The sequence below is a fragment of the Saimiri boliviensis genome, chromosome 12 (assembly GCF_048565385.1).
Source record: "Saimiri boliviensis isolate mSaiBol1 chromosome 12, mSaiBol1.pri, whole genome shotgun sequence".
NCBI lineage: Eukaryota > Metazoa > Chordata > Mammalia > Primates > Cebidae > Saimiri > Saimiri boliviensis.
In genome coordinates, this window is record NC_133460.1 from 102,789,211 (window position 1) to 102,810,776 (window position 21,566).

At 37.1% G+C, this 21,566-nt stretch overlaps 1 long non-coding RNA gene across 2 annotated transcripts in view; it reads left to right on the top strand.

Annotated features, from left to right (window-relative positions):
• The window catches only part of LOC101041385 (uncharacterized), an 87,279-nt gene extending 71,891 nt beyond the window's left edge, over positions 1–15,388 (top strand). Inside the window, exons 4-5 of one of the 2 annotated variants that reach the window (XR_012512944.1) lie at positions 10,566–10,779; positions 11,763–15,388. This is a non-coding gene — a long non-coding RNA (uncharacterized LOC101041385). Of the gene's footprint in view, positions 1–10,565; positions 11,299–11,762 lie in introns of those variants that run through there. The other variant, XR_743981.2, reaches the window with a different exon arrangement.
• Positions 15,389–21,566: the final 6,178 nt, after the last annotated feature.

A 21,566-nucleotide genomic window follows, 5' to 3' on the forward strand; every position in this document is an offset into this window, starting at 1 on the left:
CTAAATTAACATATATTATCACAAATGTGTCATTCTCCAATTTCCTGAGCTCGGCTTATCACTCACCATTCTTTTTTTTGCTCATGACTGTCTTTCTGAAAACAAAACAACATTATTCACACCAATAAGTGTAACAGGCACAATGGGAGAAAGCGCTGGAAGCGACTTCTTTGTACTTATCAGGGTGACCTCTAGCTCTTGGCTTTTCCTTTCTTTGCGTCTCTGAGAAGGAACTGTGGAACCCTATGTTCCATTAGTGTCCCCGCACCCATTTGTCCTCTGCACGCCCTTTGTGCTCTGGGAGAATTCAGAATCCAGGCAAAATCTAATTCCTGACTTTATCCTGCAGTTGACAACAGTATATCTTGTTTAAAGAGAAATACTCAATTCTTCTCATTATCTTAATTCATAGGTGGTTTAAATGGGTAGAGAAAAAGCCTAAGTCTCCTGATGCTTGAATAAAAACTAAAATAAACTATTTACTTAACACCCCATTTGAAGCCAGAGGCCCTTTAGAGAGTTTGGCCAGACCATTTGTAAGACTGGAGATTGTATTTGCATACATTCCCACACCTGGTAGTGAATCTATGTGATAGACACTTAGATATACACCAGTGAGAAGTACAAGCTGGGAGTGTCTACAAGGGAGGAGATCTCATTCCATTCTAAATTCTAATTCAGGTCAGAAAAAGAGAGTCTCCTAGAAAGATTTCTCTTACATTCAAATTTAAAATTCAGAACCAACGCAGGAGAGAGAGAGAATTCAGAATTTTCTGTCTAATGCCAGTGGGATACTAAGAATATTTCTTTCAGATTCACCATTTAAAGCAACTTACCACTAAAAAACACCTTCTGATTAAATGGAAACTGAACCCCCTACCAGGTTGTTAGAAATGATACAAAAACAGGTTATAGTTTTCTGACTTATTAAGAAAGATTTTTTGTGTGTGACTTGAGAAGCAAATACCATTGACGACACAGGTTGCTAACTGCTTGTGGATTAGGATGATGACATGAAATAGCTTGAGCTCTGCTATTTTTGTAATATACAAATTTAGGTATAAAGCATCTTACTCATCTTGGCTTGCTGTTTATATTTCTCGAAAACTTTTCAGTCTGATTTTTAAATCAAAATATGACCAAAGCCCTAGAGGTTGCTCAGGTTAAAAATATATTTTAACCATGACTGTTATAGAAACACTAGTGACCAAAAATCTGTTTTACCAATGACTCCCAGAAATCTAAGCTTTCAGAATGTTCAAAACCACCAGCATACATAAATGGACTTTGGTGGACACCAGATGTTTTTGTTTTAATAAACCCCACCTCTTTCTCCAGTATCTTATCAATACATACAGGCCATTTATGATTTTTCCTATATAATCATTCCTTTTCTTGGAGAAATCGAAGACTTTATTACCAATTTTGGTGGATATTCTGTCTGACTTTTATGTTGAAAAGGACTCAAGAGACTCTGAGCCAAATGGGGCCCCTGTTTTTGTTGCTTCCAGACAGTGAAGAACCTGAAGGCTGAACTGGGGTGTGGGGTGTGTGTGTGTGTGTGTGTGTGTGTGTGTGTGTGTGTGTCTGTGTGTCTGTGTGTGTGTGCCTGTGTGTCTGTGTGTGTGTCTCTGTGTCTGTGTGTCTGTGTCTGTGTCTGTGTGTGTCTGTGTATGTGTGTGTGTGTCAGGGATGGGGGCAGTTGGTCTGTCTTTTCCTTAAATTGTCTTATAATTCACCTCTAATGAGCAGAAGTTGTATGCAGACTCCCTAAAGAAAGGGCAGGTATATTATCTCTTAATTCTGCTCAGCCACCATGGATCAACATTTATTCCTCTTGCTCAAAAATTACAAAGTTGGTTCATGCCTGGATGCTTAAGCCTGTGGGGACTCGAGAACTCTAAACCCTACTGGGCCTTGACAGGCAGAATGTCTGTAAAATTACTCTGAAAACATTAAATCTTCATGGCTGGGAGATTAAGACTCTCTTCCTCAGTGTAGGTATTTTTTTAGTACAGAGTGTTAAAATCGACTTGCCTTTGTTAAAGCTTCCATGTTCCTACGGTTTCCACCTAAGCCACTAAGGAGACGTAGGGATGTATTTTTGGTGCTAGGACACTGTGAAGACTGTGCCTATATCAGGGGCACACACAGAGCCTTTTTTGAAATAGACTTTTGATGTAAGCCTTTTTCTGAAATAAGGCTTTGGGGAAAACAAAAAGAAAGAAAAAAAGCTACCTACTCCGATTAGGCTCACAAAGAGACTACAGTACTCCACATTATCTTAAGAAAAACAAAAGCCCAAAAGCACAGCCCACAGCCTTTCCATCAAGTAGCAGGCATTAAAGTACATTAGCTCTATCATTTGTATGTCTATAAATATCAATAAAGTATGTGATTTGGCTTCACTTTCACACAAAGAAGGAGGACTATCCTTTTCAGGAAATTTTGCAGAGACACTCAACAACAAAAGTTCAGTAACTTAATCTTTGGAAAGCTCAATCATGCTGAGTTCAAAATTGCAGGTTTTAAACTAATGTACCTGATAAGTGCCGATGGCAGAACTAAAGCGAGCCATTATTAGGTAATCCAATATTCCCAATCCCGGTTATCTGTAATGGAGAAGAGTCTCCCTAAAACAGCAGTAATGTGCTCACATCTACATTCATCTCAGAAGTCAAAAAGAGGCATTCTTCATGGGCTTTATCTGTTTCCAAATGTCTGCTTCCACAAGGAGTGCTTTCGCACTGGTGAGGCAGCTATGCAGATGACTCCTATATATTTGTCCGATGGGTGCTATTTCTTATGGATCCCTAGGACACTATCCTACAGGCTGGACTATCACAGCTGTCTGACTTTTACGTTGAACAGGTCTTGGAGACCCTGAGCCAACTGGGGCCTCTGCTTCTGCTGCTTATAAGGGGTAGGGGCAGTTGGTTAGGGTTTTTTTTTTTTTTCTCTCTCTCTCTCTTCTGTGTGTCATACTGCTTCCAACTTTTCTCCAGCACAAGTTTCCTCTTGCAAAGTGTCATGATGCCTATGGAGAGGGTTTGTAGCCTGTCCCTCATGCAAATTTATTCGCACAGGGCCACTTATCACTGCTATTGGTTTGAAACATCTATCTTGTTTCTCCTGAGTAGCAGACTCTTATTTCCAGAGCTGAAATAAACATGGTCCTCAAACTGTTCATTATTCAGTAACACGTTAAGAGATAATGTGAAGAAAGGTAAAACTTATTCAAGGTGACGCATTTGTCCTGCCTCCCTCCTATGGCAACATGAACAGTGACTCTGTTATTACATTTGTATGTTGCACAGTTTTACATGTTCTAATATGGAATTAAATAAATTCACCTTTTAAAGATATTTTTAAACTGGAATTTGAGCCTAAATGAAGATCATCCCAATAATATCCAGAGGGGAGGATGGCAAGTGGATAACTTAGAATGGGGCTTCCACTTCTTTTCTCCACTGTCTTGACTGGTTCCTGCCTCAAAACACACATTTCCATAAATGAGTGTATTGACATATGTGAATTTGCATGTTGCATCTTACAAGTCCAACAGAATTCAGTTAATAAGTACAATCTTTGGGAAATGCATGCAAGGGCAGCGGGAGTGAGAGGAGCCTGCAGAGTAGAACATTAGTGTTCTTTCACTAACCCCTCCCACCCTGGACTAGTTCACAGCAGACATCTTAGGATGGAAGAGAAGGATCAAAACAAGGACTCTCCCTCAAAAATAGGCACTCTGATAATTTTATTATGAGTCACTTATGATCCTACAATCTCTTTTCAGAAGTTGTGTGTGTATGAAGCAGGAATTCTCTAAGAATCAGTAAGTTTTTCTATTTTATAATGACCATCTAAAGAAGGCACATTGTTTTCTATTAAAAGTTTGGCAAGCTCCAGAGTGAAAAGAAGTAGACGGCAATCTCCCATTTACTCAGAATGGTTTAAGAACATTCAACTATTTTATATTATTAAGAGTTATCATCCATATCAAATACAGATTACCAATTTTAAATAACCTTATCAAGCTAAACTACATCAAATTCTAAAACTACATTGAATAAACTTCACCTCAAGTCAGGAATTTGCACCACTGCCAAGTCAACGCTGAGACCATCAGTTACATCCTATAATCCTATAGCTGTAGAAAATGCAGGAGATTGAGCTGAGCACATGTTGAATTCATTAGGATACACCTGGGGGAGCTGGCCTTTTAAACAAGCCTGAGACTTCAGCTTATTGTTAACTGCTTCTTGCTAATAAAAGTAGAGCACAGAATGTGAAAAAAAAAAATCAATTAAGGTACTGGAGATATAGTAGTGTGAAGGTTATGAGCTCAAATGGACACCATAAGTAACATAAGTTATATCTAGAGCAGAGATCCTCAAATATGCATGTATAACAGAATAATGGAGCCTTTGTTGAAACAGGGTGTTGGCTTCACCCTCAGGGATTCTGATTTAGTAGATTTGGAATGAGTTCTGAAAATTTACATTTCTAGCAAGTTTACCAGGTGACGCTGATGTTGTTGGTTTGGGGACTGTATTCTGAGAACTGCTGCTCTAGGGTCAAATGAAAGTTTGTTTATTCATTTGATTGTTTATTTCCCACTTAACTTGATTATGTCAATGCAAACTCAAATAAGTCTGTCCATAAAATTCCCTTTTCTGCCCTCAGAAATACAGGTTGTCCAGACCAGTAAAAAAGCCTAACAGATTTTTATTTTTATTTTGTATCAGCTAGATAAGGAGTCATAAAAATGTCAGCCTATAACCACAAAGAGCATTTAAGCATTTCAATATATCCATGCAGTAGTTAAGCTAGATAGACTTGGATTCATAGATAGCTATGTCCTTTCCAGCTATATGACCATGGACAAGCCGTTTAGTAGCTCTAAACCTCAGTCTTTATGAAATAGGACTAATAATTTAAACACCAAAGGATTGTTGTCAAGAGTATAAGTATAAAGTTCCTATGTGACGCACCAAGCATAGTTGGAGCATAATATTATCTACTCGTTTCAAAAAATTCAATCCAGTTACATTCTAATAACTGTAGAGAACTATAATAACTCAGATAGCTAAGAGTAACTCAGAGATGAATAACTCAGAGAATCATAGATAACTCAGAGAAAGCCATGGAGTGTTCTATAAACACGCAACGCCTCAATATTTAATATTACAACATTCCATAAAATATCGGTCAGTTAGAATATGGGAATTGAGTTAATTTTCTGATTAGCAGAAGTTTTAAGAAACTTCTTGTTTCAACCTTGGCTGAAATTCCTCTTAACTCCCTTGCCTTGTGATATCATATGTATATCCAGGCAGTCTTTCATTATTGAATTAGGGTCACTCATTGCTTCAGAGTCATCATTGTAGGCCAAATTGTCATTGTAGTCATAGAAAGTAATGGAAAGTATATTGAATAAGTTGTGATTCTAAAATATAATTTGATTTTTTAAATGTATGTATAATTCCCATTATAAATTAGATTTTTTTTGTCGTGCTTTTCTCATCACAAACAATCTGGATCACAGGATTTCTAGTAAATAAGTGATTTGGTTAGTTAGGGCTTAGCAAATTGATAATGCAGTGGGATTTCATAGGCCACTGGAGGACTACAAAAGGTACATTTCAACTGGGACATGTGAGTGTTCAAACAACATGTGGCTTTGCTGATTGTTCTGGTGATGGTGTTTTGGTGACCTCTTCCTCAAATTCATCAACTCAGTATGCTTCATTGGCTGACATTTTCCAATACACTTCCCCGTGCTATACTTCAAATTCCATAGATCCTTCCAGAGTTGGCATTATTCTGTCCCATTATGTACGATCCAAATGTCAACATAGGAAGCTCCAGCTCACTCCCGTCTACACTCTAGAGACTCCCCAATAAAGGAGGCTTGCCTTAAAAAAAAATAATTTATCCACAAGGGCTCTACTGGCATTTTGGGCCAGACCATTCTTTATTGTATGGACTGTCCTGTGCATCAAAGGAAGTTTAGCCACAACCCTGGCTTTTACCCACAAGATACCAGTAATACTCCTCTTCCCAAGTAAAGGTAATAAAAAATGTCTCCAGACATTGCCAAATGGCCCATGGGGGTCAAAACTGACCACACTCCCCCCAGTTATGAACCACCACCTTAAAGACTAAAGGCCAGTCCTCGATTAGAAGACTAGGGGGACATTTTCTCCCTGCTGGTCCCTCTGATGTTAATCAGTGTGGAAATGACCAATGACTGCTCTGGGAATCTGCCCATTTCTCTCCTCCTAATTCTTTTGATTAGATCAGCAGAGCAGTTTCTTCATTCCAACAGAGTCTTACGGAACAGACAGTTTATATCAGATAAAAGCACACTCATGGTATAAGTTTCAGAGCTTGTCACTTAGGATGTATATATATTTTTGACAACAGATTTCTGAAGCGTTCGCATTTCTACCAAGTACAATCTAGGCAAGCCCAACCTTACTTGTTCCTTGAATCCCTTGATTAACTGAAGTCAGCAAGAATGCCTTACCAAAAACCTAGATGTGAAACATCTTCATAAAATACTTCTTGTGCTGATAATAATGAAAAAATTATTTATAGGTGGCACATTGAAAGTGACGCAAGGTCCCTATTCTGATTATGAATTTTCATTTTAATTAAGTGGCATAACAAGTTAAGCTGTCTATGACTACCTTGAAAAGTCTTCCTTCCTATGTGTGGGTATGTGTGTTTTAAAATGAAATTCTCAATATGGGCTTTTAAACATGATTTTCATCTTATTCCCCTAAGTATAATATGGCATATTTTATGTTTCAGGTACTGTGTAGCATATCAAAGAAGTAGGAGAGGGTTTGTTACTCAGGCTTATTCCCCATCCATGTGGGCAGATAACACTGATACCCGTGAAAGAAGGAGAGTAGTGTGCTGCTCTGCAACAGAACAGTACACATTCTGTATGACACAGACCACAAGGTATTCAGAGAATGGGACTCTGTTAAGGTTGGGGTCCTCAGGTTTCACAAAGGATGTCAACCTGAAGCAACATACATGACCACATGATGCTGCTTTCCCCTGCAGAAAACCCAGACTTGGAGGTTGAGAAGTGGCAGAGCAGCTGGACAGAATTCAACTCATTTATGATTGTGACCAAGAGGGTATTTATAAATAGCCAAAATGACAGAATAGATAAGAAAGGAATCCAGGGACTGAAATATTGACATAAGTCAGAAATAACCTAAGTTTGAGTTATTTATTTCAGCACTACCATTGCTGTAAGATAAGTAGGAAGTGCCAAATGAACAAGGAGCATCTTCTGTTCCTTTGATAGGTCACATGTCTTATTTATTCAGTTTGGTGGTAGGAACTAGTTTCACTGTGTATTAATAGAACATCAACCAAGTAATACCATCCAATGCACCAGGCATGGGACTGTGGCACTTATTATTATTTCAGGAGCCAGAGAAACGCAGGCAAACTGAACAGACAAGGCCTCTGTTCTCAGAGACCTTCGTGTTCTATTCGGGGAAGACTGACAATTAACCAGTAAACAATCAGAGAGTGATTGTGTCCACTGGACAAAACTAAGCAGTGTAATGTGACAGAACACGGGTCTGCAAACTCTGGCCTGCAGACAAAGCTACCCATTGCCTGTTTTTATATGGCCCATAGCTAAGAATGGCTTTTACATTTGAACCCCAACAAGTGGAATGTGTCTTCTCATTCATAGACCTACATTACGAAAAATTATGCTTAATTGTCCTAATTTGAGTTTTTTAAATTGTGCTATTTGTTTTCTCTGTTGTCATTTAAGTACTTACATGATATCATCAATTTTGCCTCTTGGTCTACTGTGTGTTCCTTTACATAAAAATGTTGCCAACTGCTGTGTTAGAGACCCACAACTCTGACAGAAAAGGACCCAAGGCTAGAGCTATGAAAGAAGACCTTTCTGAGCAGGTGACATCAAGGTTGAGACGTGAATGGCTACAGGGCATCCTGGGTTCTCGCCTACTGCTGCCAGGGCTGTGTAACCTTTGGGTCTCTCTTTCCTTATTTGTAAAATATCTCGGTTGAACTATTTCATCTGCCTTCCCTTAAACCACTATAGTTCCATTTCTCTGTTGACTGAACATGGCACATCCTTCATCATGACTCATCTTTCATCACTCATCTATGCCCACTTTATGAGTATAAAGAAGAAACATATCAGCAGAAGAGACGTTTCCAATTCTCCACTTTTGCATGCATCATATGGGTTGTCAAGATTCACAGAAGTCCCATAAATGAGAGTTCTACAATTAACCTCCAATACCTTGACGAAGTATGCAGAAGTTTGTCAGAGCACAAGGTCAGATGCCTCACAATTTTCCAAACATTACTAAAAAAACAGCCCACGCTCACTTTGAATTATTGTGGTCTTTCAAAGTCTATACAAAGTAATATGCAAGGAGACAAAGCTATTTTACCAAGCAGACAGATATTCCAAATTACTGGTTCTTAACAAGCATGGTAATACATCAGTCAAAAGCAATAAATTTAAACTTAATGAAATCTCAATTTGCCTACAGTGCATTTCACTTTGACATTTTCTATATTGCCACGGTGCTTTGATAAAGTTTTTTAAAATGCAAAGAAAGTGTCTGTAAGGCTAAAGACCAGACTTGGTACCATTGTGGCCCAGGCAACATTACAGTACTTAAGTTTCATCACTCTATGCCCTGTGGCAGGCAGAGCCCCAGCGCTAACACAGGTTCAGTTTTCATTATCATCATATGATTATGCATTTTACTGCATTTAACTGATAATACAACTACCAGCTCACCTTAAAAGAATTAGCTTGGAGGTTTCATTGCTTTCCAAATGGAATTCATTTGACAAACAAATGACAATTAGCCTAGTCTCCCTGTTCTGCATCAGGATGCTTTTTGATTGAACCTAGACCAATTTACAATTTTTAAATGAGTTTAGACATTTACATTTAAAATGTCTAGAGGAAATTAGCCCTGGGACATCCAACAGCCAAAATGCTTTTTGAAGTTGATTATTATTTGATCTAGTACCCTCTACCTGTACATTTTGTTCTGACTTCAAAGTTTGGGAATGTAAATGCCACCTCACCTCAAAGCACAGGGAGAAACTTAAAAGCGGTTTTGCTCATTATGTTATGCAAAGGAGCCCATATTTTAATATTCGTTTAATATGGTTAGTTAGCTTTAATGACACCAGTGTGACAGTGTCATAGTTTTGGAATCTGAAAGCGCTGATTGAAGTTTCCGGCTGCTGCCTCTATTTTTCTGCACAGAAAGGAATTGTGCCCTTTGAAGGACAGATCAGCTCCTGGCTGCATCCATTCTGGTGAGGGCTAAGCGTGATAACTTTCAGATGAAGAGTTCACCTGCCTGGGTGAAGAAAGCACAAATCATGCTATCAGGAGCTACAGAGACACTTGACTGTCAGATTCTAATTCTGTGTGTTTTCTAAGTTTGCACTTTGCCCACTGCTGCTGAGGAAGTTGCTGGGGAAGCTGCTGGTAATTCCATTATAAACATGCAGTGCTGATAACCCAGCCACAGAAACTGGTATTGCCCAGAAATTAAGCCCACTGATTTCTAGCCGAGAACATATTTTATTTTATTATTATTATTATTGCTACATTATTGTCAAAATGAGAAAACAGCTTTTTGCTCATTCCATGTTGTACAACTGCAAAACTTAAATATTGTGAGGGGAAAGCTTGCAAAATGTGCTATTGCATCATCTCCCTCTTCTGCAGGCCTGGTAATCAGTGTTATGCACAATATATTTAAAGGAACGCTCTAGAGTAAAGGGCAAGTGACGCAGCACCGAGGAGTCGGCCAGTCCCTATCTGCATGGCGTTATCATGGCTTTCACAGGTCATCCTTGAGAGCTCAGCAGAATATTTTGAATTTCTAGTTTTGTCTCACACTATAGGACACACACCACATGTTTTCAAAATAACTTTGAGTTCAGAAGAGTTCCCTAATGATAACACTGTATAACCCCAGCGCAGAATTAATGGTTTTGAAGACTGTTTTCTGTGAAGGTAGCAGAGGCTGACTTCAGTCATCCTAGCCCTCCTGAGTGCTCACAACAGTGTCATGAGGCAAGTAAGCCTAGAGAGAGGTCACAGATGTAAGAATGGCAGTGGGGGGCGGCGTGTTTGGTCTCCTTGGGACGGTTGGTCTGAATCCCCTGATCTCACCACCATGTATTGTGAAAACAGTGATAAAATAAAACAACAACAAAAAAATTCTTTTTCATCCATTTTATTGCTGAACAGATTAGACGTCCGCTAGGTCGCTTCACATCTAAACTCTGTAATTTCACGTGAGCATACTTTCACCCTGCCGCACTCCCACCCTCGTTTTCCTTAATGAAATTGGAATTGAGGTCCCTGCCAAGGTGTCCTTGGAGTCAACTCTGTTTTGATTCTAAATGTAACCCACAAGCACCACATTTTCTCACGCAAACACCGTCCCAAGTAGAGACACGCCAAAGTCTTTTTATCATGGGCTTTTCGTTGTCTATTTTTCTTCCAGCAGAAACAGGACTCTTTCTTCCTGTGCTAACAGCCTGGCGGCAACCATCTTACACAACATTCTCAGCCCGTGACTTTGAAGTCTTCAGAGTTGCCTAAGAGCCCAGGCTGCACAGCTGGAAACCTGGAGGTTTCTGCTACCTCGACCGCCCTCTGCTGGATGGACCGACGGCTGTTTAGGAGGTGGTCCGCAAACAGCCAGAAGGCTTCCCCTTAAGGTACGGGTGGGTTTTCCACTAAGACACGAGAAAGAATTTGGGGGTTTTACAAAATAAATTTTTCTTTTCTTTCAGAGATTTTTAGAAATACACTTTCTTCTCTGCCTATATACAGGCATACCAGTTTATTCTGCCTACGTGTTTGGGAAAAACAAAACAAAACAAAAACAATTTGTCACAGTGAAAACCATGAATGATTCTAACATCTCTCTCTCTCTGACAATCAAATGCTATATATGGCCCTGCTCTGGCACTAATGGCCTGACAACAAGGAAATAAAATAACGCTAAGTCAGAATAATTCTCCTAATATTCTCACAACACGAAGAAGCAGAATATGATGAGGATTAAGACGGTGAAAACAGACTGCCTAGGTATAAATACTTCTCTGACTGTTATTAACTATGTGATCTTATAAAGTTAAATAACCTCTCCAAGCCTGAGATTCCTCTTCTGTAATACGAGGTTATAATACTATTTGTCTCCTGTAGTTGTTATAGTTTATATATACACACACATACACGCACACGTTTTATATATATATAACTGTATATATAGTTAACATATATATATAACTGTGTATGTATAGATTATAACTGTGTGTTAACTATATATGTGTGTTATACATATTTAAACATATATTGTGTTATAAATATGTATAACACAAACATAGTTAATATATATTATAGGGGTTGTTATGGTTAACCCTATATATATGTTATACATATACTATATATAATATTATTTGTCTCCTGAGGTTGTTATAGCTCACTCATGTAAGACAAATAGTATTATACTCGTTATATTATGATTCTTGAAAAAAGGGGCTTGCTTTGCAGGAATTATTGACATCTTCTTTGTAGGGCCTCATAAAAGAAGGTGAATAGTTGAAACCGTTTTTATGTATTAGACACACATTAAGATGGAGACTATTCATTCACTTACTCAGCAAATATTTAATGTGCCTCCACCCTGTGCCTACAGATCAGAGGTTGAGTAGAGAAGATGCAGATATAAGTAAGACAGACGTGGTTTCTACAATGTGGAGCTTGCAGACTGATGGGGAAAACAGACAGTAAAGAAGCAATTGAAGGGGAAGAATGATCTAAAATGACCATCATATGACCATCTAAAATGACTCATCTGGAGTTCCCACTTTATAATTTTACTAAAGATTCCTTTGTATGGAGAGATCTCTGTGCTGCAAAATGTCATAATCTAAAAGAATGATAGAAGAACTATAAAGTTCTTATTATCCAGGGTCGGGAAGACTTTGTATTTAGGAAAATCCACAAATAGAAAGGACATATTTGCCCACAAAAAATAACATAGGAGTTGCAGCACCAATTCAGTAATACACAGAGCAAAACATTACATCCTTATGCTCAAAGTTTCATCTGTATGAAATAGAAATGCATTTTCTATTTCATACAGTGGTGCTCGATAAAACCACACAACGACGGTGCAGAATGTTCTTGAAGGATTCTCAGAATTAAAGTGGGTTGGTAGGCTTGCTTGCGCAGGTACTAACTCAAACACTCTTAAGGGTTGCTGAAGAGCAGCTGGGGATATTGCAGATCTGCCAGAAGATATTTTTTCTCTGCTAAGAAGTAGAGCATCTGTAGGTATAAGATACAGATATACACAGTGTATACTGTATATAATGAATTTCCTCGCTTATCCGATTTCCCAAATAGGTGAAGTGATATAAAAGGGAAATAATTGCATCAGTTCATCAGGCCAAGGTCAATCATATCTTTATGAAACTTCAAGTTAAATTATTATTAGAATCTGCTGTATACTGGATTGCATCTTTCTTTAATGAATTTCCACGGGAGAAAACAACTGAGGTTAACATTCACGGATCACAGAACAAGCTCATGATGATGGCCTGTTCTTCATCACTGTGTGTGAAACTATTTTTAGTAACCTGCATTCTACTCCTTTTTATTGTAAATTGACAGCTTACAATTGTATAAATCTATGGGTTACAAAATGGTGCTATGGTTTATGAATACAATGAGGAATTAAATCAAGCTACTTCACATACCCATCACCTCAAATACCTAACACCTTTTGTGGTGAGAACATTTGAAATATGCTCTTTTAAAAATGGACAATACTCTATTATTAACTACATTCACCTCCCTGTGCAATAGAACTTAAAAAAAAAAAACTGTATTCCTCCTGTCTGAGATTTTGTTGTCTTCAGCAATTATCTTCCCATTCTTCTCACTCCCCAGCCTCTGTAACCACCATTCTACTCTCTTCTTCTATGAATTCAATTGTTTTCCATTTTACCTATAAATGAGAACATTAAGGATTTGTCTTTCAGTCCTTGGCTCATTTCAGTAAACATAAGGCTCTCCAATTGCTGTTGCAAATGACAGAATTCCCTTCTTTTTTAAAAAATATATTTTATTGCATTTTAGGTTTTGGGGTACATGTGAAGAACACGAAAGATTGTTGCACAGGTACATACATGGCAGGGTGGTTTGCTGCCTTCCTCCCCGTCACCTATATCTGGCATTTCTCCCCCCCATGTTATCCTTCCCCAACTCTTCACACCTTGCTGTCCCTCCCCTAGTTCCCCCCACCACAGACCCCAATGTGTGATGCTCCCCTTCCTGTGTCCATGTGTTCTCATTGTTCAACACCTGCCTATGAGTGATAACATGCAGTGTTTGATTTTCTGTTCTTCTGTCATTTGCTGAGAATGATGGTTTCCAGATTTATCCATGTCCCTACAAAGGACATGAACTCATTTTTTATGGCTGCATAGTATCCCTGGTGTACATGTGCCACATTTTCCCTGTCCAGTCTATCATCGATGGGTGTTTGGGTTGGTTCCAAGTCTTTGCTATTGTAAATAGTGCTGCAATGAACATTCATGTGCATGTGTCCTTATAATAGAATGATTTATAATCCTTTGGATATATGCTCAGTAATGGGATTGCTGGGTCAAATGGAATTTCTATTTCTAGGTCCTTGAGGAATCGCCACACTGTCTTCCACAATAGTTGAATTAATTTACACTCCCACCAACAGTGTAAAAAGTGTTACTATTTCTCCGCATCCTCTCCAGCATCTGTTGTCTCCAGATTTTTTAATGATCAACATTCTAACTGACGTGAGATGGTATCTCAGTGTAGTTTTGAATTGCATTTCTTTAATGATCAGCGATGATGAGCATTTTTTCATATGTTTGTTGGCCTTATATATGTCTTCTTTTGTAAAGTGTCTGTTCATATCCTTCACCCACTTTTGAATGGGCTTGTTTGTTTTTTTCTTGTAAATCTGTTTTAGTTCTTTATAGATTCTGAATATTAGCCCTTTGTCAGATGGGTAGATTGCAAAAATTTTTCCCATTCTTTTGGTTGCTGATTCACTCCAATGACTGTTTCTTTTGCTATGCAGAAGCTCTGGAGTTTGATTAGGTCTCATTTGTCTATTATGGCTTCTGTTGCCAGTGCTTTTGGTGTTTTAGTCATAAAGTCCTTGCCTATACCTATGTCCTGAATGGTTTTGCCTAGACTTTCTTCTAGGGTTTTTATGATGTTCGGTCTTATGTTTAAATATTTAATTCATCTGGAGTTAATTTTAGTGTAAGGTGTCAGGAAGGGGTCCAGTTTCTGCTTTCTGCACATAGCTAGCCAGTTTTCCCAACACTGTTTATTAAACAGGAAATCCTTTCCCCATTGCTTGTCTTTGTCAGGTTTGTCAAAGATCAGATGGTTGTAGATGTGTGGCATTGCCTCCAAGGCCTCTGTTCTGTTCCATTGGTCTATATCTCTGTTTTGGTACCAGTACCATGCTGTTTTGAATACTATAGCCTTGTAGTATAGTTTGAAGTCAGGTAGTGTGATGCCTCCAGCTTTGTTCTTTTTGCTTAGAATTGACTTGGCTCTGTGGGCTCTCTTTTGGTTCCATATGAAGTTTAAGGTGGTTTTTTACAGTTCTGTGAAGAAAGTCATTGGTAGCTTGATGGGGATAGTGCTGAATTTGTAAATTACTTTGAGCAATATTGCCATTTTCACTATACTGATTCTTCCTAACCATGAGCATGGAATGTTTCTCCATCTATTTGTGTCCTCTCTTATTTCATTGAGCAGTGGTTTGTAGTTCTCCTTGAAGAGGTCCAGAATTCCCTTCTTTTTTAAGGCTGAACAGTATTCCATTGTGTATACATACCACATGCTCTTTATTCATCTGCTGTGGACACTTAGGTTGATTCCATAACTTGGCTATTGTGACTAATGCTGCAATGACCATGGAAGTGCAGACACTTCTTTGACAAGCTCACTTCAGATCTTTTGAGTAAATGCCCAGAACTGGGATTACTGACAAGCTCACTTCAGATCTTTTGAGTAAATGCCCAGAACTGGGATTACTGGATCACATAGTAATTCTATTTTTAGTTTTTTTTTTTTTAGGAAACTTTATACAGTTTTTCAAAATTGCTGTACTAAAACTCTTGTTGCTTTTTTTCACTCCCTTAATCTTTTTTTCTCAGTAATTAATCATGCTTAGGTCAAAGTTATAAATATACAGTCAAGTAGAGATGAGACAGGTGAGAATATTATTGCTCAAATATTTAAATCATTGGATTAAATGATCCAGATAATTTCCAAATACTTTTCTAATTCTCTCTCTCTCTCTCTCTCTCTCTCTCTCTCTCTATATATATATATATATATATATATATATATATATATATATATGTCTCTCACTTGACAAATGCTTTTATATATATATATGGCCTCAGACAAGCAGCTACATGAAAAAACAGTTGACCTGATTATAGGGGTGCAGGGACAGCAGAGAGAAAGTTGATTCAAACTCAAATAAAATTTATTTCACAGACATAGTCTTCCAGAAAAATTTTGCAAACTGAAAAACTTGCAGTTATGAAAACTGTTACACAGTTAATATTGACCAAGAACCTAGGAAATACGGATTGAGGGCTTTAATTTAATAAGGAGAAAATGTAAGTTCTCATTAGGTTAATACATCACCCATTTTGGTAAATGTTCTGTTAGTTTTTCCCAGACTAAGTTTTAATAAGAATCAGAAGAATATATTTATTTTTATACAAAAAGTGACATATACATGTATATTCACATATTTTATATATATATATGTAAACACACATACAACATATCCCTAGATGCACATAAATGAGCACACACACATGTACTTATCCCATAGAAAGCAAACTACCCATGTACCAAGTGGACCTATTAAGATTGGCTCAAGATTATTATCTTTATTGTAAACATGGTAAAATAACCGAACTCCACTTAAGAAACAAGCTGCCATTCTTCACATTTACAAGTCACAGTCTGAAGGATCTTAGAGTCTAAAGATCTCACAATTAAGGGGTGCTGATCCCCGAAGTAACTTGACATTTGCAGAAAAATATTGAACCTTTTTGCAATGTATTAATATTTTGATTACATTGAATAGTCTCTGATGATTCCTTGTGGTTAGATAGTTAGCTGGTTGATACCCTTCCCTGAAAACCAATAGGTTTCTTCATTCACATGCGTAAATTACGTTTGGTGATGTTGTAGCAGAGATTAGTAGAGCTTTGGTTTGGTAAAACTAATTCTTAAGTATAGATAAAGAGCCATTCCATTCACCTGGGAAAGATCTACAATGAAAGTCACCATTCATAGGTCTGGAGCCCTCTCCTCTCAATGTGGCCACAGGTTCCCATTCTCAAGGCAGAGTGAAAGTGAGACCGAGGATTTCTCACTTGACAAATGCTTTTTCATGTGAAATACATGAACTCCTTTTCCCCCTAGACAGAGTTGTGTCAGATCATTGTCTCTTCCGCAGTACAGGAAGAGAAGCTAATCTATAAAACAATGAGACTTCACTCTGGATGCCAAAATCTGCAATTACATTGTACGGAGGGCTTCATGAATAATTCCTGGGGTATGATCTGACATTAATCTGGAAGTTAATACAGAGCTGGGGCATTGCCAGCATAAAGCTAACTGATTTCTTTATAACAGCGCACTTTCAAGGTGAGGATACAGCCTTTTCTCTAAGTTATACTCTCGATCCAAGCTGAACACTAAGCTATCATCTTTACGTCTGCTGTTTCCTCCTCTGAGTTGGATGTCTGGGTATTGGCAGCACGGTACCATCTTAGAAAAAAGGCACTTCAATTAGGCAAGACAGCGCCAAGATTTTAGCTATTTCTCATGTAATAGTTTTAAATGGCCTTGTAAGAAAATCCTCTAGTGTGGCATAACTGTGCATGTGACACTGCTCCTAGCCAAGCCTTCCATCAAGGCCCTGGTTTGCTCTCAGAACTGGCCTCTTACTAAGGCCTAGGGAAAACAATCCCAGAAAGTCTCCTTTAGGAGCTATTGCTGGGTCAATGTTGATACCTGCTCTTGAAGTAAATCAGATTTATGAAGAATCTTTTCTAATGATCTTTTCTTAGTTAACATGTTTCATTAATTCAAATGCATGTTTATAGGGTACGTATGTTCAGTGCTGTAACAGAAATTTTGATAAATTATTAAGAGAAAAAAAACCTAACCAATCAACAGCAGCATGTTTTCTACCTTAGGGATCTTCTTATCCAGCTAAAGAAAAATGAGTAGAACAGATAATAATGTTTAGACTAGAGAAAGAAGTGGTGAATGGAATAGAACCCTGGGAGAAAGCATCTTGCAGAGGAGGGATGAGTTTGGGTTGAGCTTTGGTGGCTGGTAAGAGTTTGGGTTGATGAAGAGAACTTCGACGATTTTTTAAGATAATAATAACCAGCAAAAGAGTGGGCATGACACTGATTTTCCTGTGTAATATTTAAAATATCTGACAACAGATATGGCATAGATACTAACCAATCAGAGTGACTGCAATCTGCTGTTAACAACCAACAATATACGGTAACAGTACAGAACACTGAAAATAGCAGCCTGGCTCGGGACCGTTCAGCATTTTCTTATTCTGTTTGTTCACATGTCTATTGTCTGTCTCCCTCCCCGAGAATATGAATGTACCTGCAGCACATGAAGAACTGCCCGAGTATGACCGTCTTCATATTTGTTCAGCAGCTGAACATTCACAAAACTGTACACAAAAATCTCAGATTGGCCTGATGAGAGCAGAAAACTCATCTTAGGGGGTTGAAAATGAAAGTAAATAGATAGAGTGGGCAAAACAATGGTGATCTTTAAATGTCAAGGTTAGAAATTTAAACAATTTTCTGTGAATAGTGGAGAATCAATGAAAATATACAAAAATAAAGAAACAGCAATCGGATCATCAGCATCATACCTAAAGTCATTGCTGTGTTCCTAACCCTGATGAACTGTTACTCGGTGCCAGGTTTCTGGCATTAGTACCTTGTGTTTTATGTGCATCACCTCATTATGTCCTTGTAACAACTCTGTGAAGTGGATCCTATTATTATCTTCTTTTTACAAACGGACAAACTGAAGCTTAAAGATCTCCTGTAACCTGCTCAAGGTCACATAATTACTAACCACCACACTCTATGCGTGCATGTGCACACACACACACACACACACACACACACACACACACTGGTTGAAAGGGTTTTCCTAGCAAAAATACATGACACTTTGAAATTACCCATAATTTCAACATGATACCACTCTTACAATTTCTTCATACTTTCTTTCAGACTATTACTCATGTTTTATATATTTGTACTACAACGATTATACAATTTTGTGATATGCTCGTTTTTAGTTAATGTTATCATGTAAAACTTCTCTTGTTGCATAACATTTACAATTATATTTTGTAATGGTTATTGCTTAGTTCTTTTTCCAGTTAAATTTTTTTGCTATTACAAATGATGCTTCAGTAGGCATGTTCTTCTACATATCATATTTACTTTATAATGATTTCTTTCTAATTAATTCCCAATAGTGATTGGACTGTGTCAGAGAATAGGAACATTTCATAGGTCCTGAATTGTATTACCAAAAGTGTTATACTAACTTCTACTACTTCCAATAATTATTATTTGCCAATTTTACTAAAAATCTCATGATCATCAACTATTAGGTGGCTTAATTTTTACCTAATAAAAATAAATGCTACTCTGGACACATGCATGTGAATATTCATTACAGCACTATTCACAAGGGGAAAGGCATGTAATCAACCTAAACACCCATCAATGACAGATTGGATGAAGAAAATGTGGTACATATGCACGATGGAATACTATGCAGCCATAAAAACAAACAAGATCAAGTCTTTTGCAGGAACATAAATGAAGCTGGAGTCTTATCCTTAGCAAATTAACACAGGAAGAGAAAATCAGACACTGCATGTTCTCTCTTACAAGTGGGAGCTAAATGATATGAATTTATGAATACAAAGAGGAAAACAACAGACACTAGGGTCTACTTGAGAGTAGAGGATGGGAGGAGGGAGAGGAGCAGAAAAGATAACTACTGGGCACTGGGCTTAATACCTGGGTGATGAAATACTCTGTACAACAAAACCCCATGGCGCATGTTTATCTGTGTAACAAACCTTCACATGTAGCCCCAAATCTAAAATAAAAGAATAAATAAATAAAATAAACGGTATTTTTCTTGGCATTTTTGTTACTGGCTAATTTAAACATTTTTAAAACAAATGTGTCTCTTCAAACTTAAATTGTCTGGGCAAATCTTTGGTCCATTTATTCACTGGAGTCTTAATATTATTCTTACAAAGTCGATTAAGATCTTTACACCCTATAAATATACAGCGCTATCTAAATAGCACTACGAAAAGTACTACAGTTTGTCATTTTTGATATAAATATATTTTCTAACTTTATTTTTATTTTCTATATTTTTACTGCAGGAGCATTTTAAAATTTGTTTGCAACTTACTACTTTGCAATTCCTTCGGTTGCTTCAATCTTTAGAAAATTCTCATCCTTCCATCTACTTGATATTCTATTTTATTTTAGGCTGATTTTCATTGATTTGATCTTTTTCAGCTTAAATTTTTTTCCATATGGAGATTGGTTTGGGTACATAGAAAATAAGAAACAAAGCAATTTTCCTCACTCTCAACATTTATAAAATAATTCTTCATTTCTTTATTGCTTATAATACTTTATTGTATATTAAATTTTTCTGTTTATGAGCTTCTATCCTGTTCTACTGACCTATTTTATTTGTTTGTATTCTAGCCTTGTACTTTTTACTGCTGTTTTTTTTATAGTGTGGTTTATATTTAATAGGACTGGCTTTTTTCTTTTCAGCAACATTGTTGAGAGCCATACCATTTGCTTTTCCAAACAAAGTCATAAATGACTTTTGTTTTATCCAAAATAAAATTCCAAAATTTCAAGTGAGATTAGTTTACCCAATATGTAATCTTAGGAAAAATTAGTAGCATTTGCTTTCTTTATTCTAACCTTTCTAGATCATTTATTCTAACCTTTTCTATTTTCCAAGAAAGATGTCTTTATGTAAGTCACTGACATCTTTTATTGTGCTATTTCTTAAGTTTTTATATTAATACTTCTGAATGTTATTGTCAACAAGACTCTTGCATAACTTCTAATTACTTTTCATTGATTAAAAAGAATATAATTTATTTTGTATGTTTCATTTGTATTTAGCTAAGACTATATATTTTGCTAGAAAATTATAGAAATTATAATGTATATGTTTTAGTGTTAATATAAAATTTATATTTATAATGTATAATTTATATTTATATTTGTACATTATAACATTTATATATTTATATTTATATATTATATAAATTTATAATTATACATTATAACATATTTATATATTTATAGCAATAAATATGCATCTATTTAGCTAAACTCTATATAGAGAATATATATTTATAATATATATTTGGTTACTTCTAGAAAGAGAGGCTGTAGATTAACTATTATAAAACCTAAACCTCAGCCATCATTTTAGCCATTCCTCACCTTTAACTCATTTATAGCCAAAAGTCTACCATGGCAAATTACCTTAGTTATCTGATTGTGCCAATAGTTTTTTTGAAACATATATAGAAAATTAGTTTTTAATAGTTAGTGTGAATGTTAAATTACTAATCCTTTAAAAATTAACTTAGCTAAAATTATCATGGTCATGGCCTTTGGGACCTACATCACTTATTTATCTCTATATTAGAGCCAATTCAAAATTATTTCTTAGGAATTTTATCACTTAGGATAAGATTCAGGTGCAAGTAATAGAAACTCATGAAGCCATGGCTAAAACGAGTGAGTCTCACAGATTCACAGTCATCAAGGCCCAGGCTTGTTTAAGCTGAGTCTCTGATGGATCAGCTTTCTGCTTCAACCTACTAGAGCAGGCGTCCCCAAACTTTTTACACAGGAGGCCAGTTCACTGTCCCTCAGACCGTTGGAGGGCCGCCACATACTGTGCTCCTCTCACTGACCACCAATGAAAGAGGTGCCCCTTCCTGAAGTGCGGCTGGGGGCCGGATAAATGGCCTCAGGGGACCGCAGTTTGGGGACGCCTGTCTAGATCCTTCATGTGCATGCTCCAAAATGGCTGTTGGAGTAGCAGCCATCATATTCTCATTCCAAGCAGCAGGATGAAGGAAGAAGGAAGAAAGAAAGGTATACCTTTCCCATTTTAATGAGACTTCCCAGAAGCTTTACAGCCCTTTGCCTGTTATTTTGATACATGATCAAATCTAGCTGCTGTCATGGAGCCTGGAGGATTTTTTTGTTGTTGTTGTTGTAGTTTGTTTGTTTGTTTGTTTTACCCAGCAGCAACATGCCCAGCTTAAAAT